Source organism: Acyrthosiphon pisum, chromosome A1 (genome assembly GCF_005508785.2).
Source record: "Acyrthosiphon pisum isolate AL4f chromosome A1, pea_aphid_22Mar2018_4r6ur, whole genome shotgun sequence".
Lineage (NCBI taxonomy): Eukaryota > Metazoa > Arthropoda > Insecta > Hemiptera > Aphididae > Acyrthosiphon > Acyrthosiphon pisum.
In genome coordinates, this window is record NC_042494.1 from 50,776,058 (window position 1) to 50,778,456 (window position 2,399).

Sequence of the window (2,399 nt, forward strand, 5' to 3'; positions counted from 1 at the left end):
TATGACTTTTTCAAAAATTTTTGATAAGGATGTTAGGAGGCTAATAGGCCTGTAGCTATCAGGATTAGTCTGTCTTTTCCAGGTCTTTTTATAAGAATTATCGTTGATATTTTCCATTTAACAGGGAAATATCCAAGACGTAACAGTGAATTAAATAAGGTTGACAGCAGGACGAATCCTTTTGAAGGTAATTTTTTGATCATGAGATTTGTGATTTTGTCGTGACTAGGTGCTTTTTTATTAGGAAGATTCTTAATAATTTGCTTAACTTCGTTTGGAGTTACGTAACTAATACATTTTTGAACCAAGTAGTCAGTTTGCTCCAGTGCATGCTTGACTCTAGAATCGTTGCTGGGATTACCTATAATATGGTTATGCAAAAGTGTGAGGTGCAGAATATCTGAGAACACGTTACATTTATCTATGTCAGATATAACTAGATTTGAGTCTGTGCAGAGAGGAGGGATGATGTTGATTTCTTGATTAAGTAATCTTTTAGTTTCTTTTCATAAGTTTGACTCGCCGGGGCGCATGTTAGACAAAAATGTATTATAGGAAGACACTCTGTAGTTTTGAAGGGCCACTTGGACTTCTTTAGTGAGTTTATTTAAAGTTTTTTTGACGGTAGGATTTCTTTGATTTTGCCAAATGCGCCTAATGATATGCTTGCGTCGTATAAGTGAAGAAATGGATGGTGGTAAGATACCGAAACTAGGTGAATTTGACGATGCAGGGTTTGAACAAGCTCGCGCAGCATCCGTGACGACTTCCGTGAAGTGATCGGCTGTTTGTTTAGCAGTTTGAATCGTAGAAATAGTTTTAGGTATTATTAGACTAGATTGCATGGTGTTAAAAAATTTGATCCAATCTGGTTTACCTTTAATTAATGAATCATTTTTCTGGTATATATGGGGAGATGAATTTAATGTTATTTTAACCGGGACATGGTCTGAGTCAAGTTCTGCTAAGGATTCATGTACACAATTAAATGGGACTGATTTGAGTATTAGAATGTCTAATATGTCGGGAAGTCAATTTACGTCCGAAGGAAAGTATGTAGGTTCACTTGGAGCGGATACTGTATAGAACGTGTTGGCGATGATTGTAATTTACGGCCATTCGGGTTGATAACACGACAGCCCCAATTTGTATGTTTGGAGTTTAGATCTCCGGCTATTATAATTGAGCTATTAAGACTCATTAATTTCTCGTAATCTGTGATATGCATATGACGGCTGGGAGGTTGATAAGCACTAACCAGAGTAATAGAACGATTATTGAGTCTAATTAGCACAGCTACGGCTTCTAGACATAATAGGTTTAGTGTGGGCATTTGTTGTTGAATAATTTGATTATGGACTAAGATAGCTACTCCACCCATAGCTCGTGATTGTGTAACACGATTTGCGCGATGTAGATTGTAACCAGGGAATTTAATTTTGTCTAGACTTAAGTGTGTTTCTGTTATACAAGCGATATCAATGTTATGATGAGTAAGGAAGGCTAGTAGAATGTTCCTTTTATTTTTTAGTCTGTTGACGTTCCAGTTCAATAGAATGATATTATGGGGATCCATTTGAGTTTAGATGTACGTTATTAAGGATGGCTGGCAGATTTTCTATTATTTTCTGCAATAGTTGAGAAATGAATGTGTTAATTAAGGGTAACAGCGTTTTCATGAAGTCGTTTTCATGAAGTCGTTATCTGTGTTGTTTAATGGTTTATCTTGCAATTTATTTTTAGTTGCGGCAGTATATGAACGTTTATCGGTTACGTCATTTTGTGTATTATTAGAGATGTTCACCGGGAATTTGAATTTCGTATGATTGATTGGAAGATGGGTAGCCTTATTTTTGTTATTATTGTTTTTTTTTTTAAATTTCTTTGTAGAAAGTACAGTCTCTGTAGCTCGCTGGGTGGTCGCTAAGGCAGTTTACATATTTTGGTGGAGTTTCTATTTTTTTTGGACAAGAACTATAGTGGTGGTCACCTGCGCATTTGACGCATCTAGGTGGTAAGTGACAAAACTTTTTTGTATGCGAAAAACGCTGACAGTTAGTGCATTGTGGAATGCCCTTGGAAGATTGCCTTGGTTCTACCGTTACTACACAATGCAAGAGTCTGTTTAAAGAGTAAATCTTAGCAGATGATTTGGATAGCAGTACCGCTACGATAGATATTGGAGTTTTGAATTTATTTTGAAGACGAGTGACTGAGGCTACATCGAGTTTCAGTTCTACGAGTTCTTTATATATACAAGCTTCTGATATATTTACAGTGAGGTTCCTAATGATAACGGATAGTTGTTTGTTTTCTGGGAATTGGTAAGTGTGGTATTCTATACCAGAATCGTCGAAAAGTTTTGTTGCGGTTCTATAATCGTCAATAGAATCCATGTT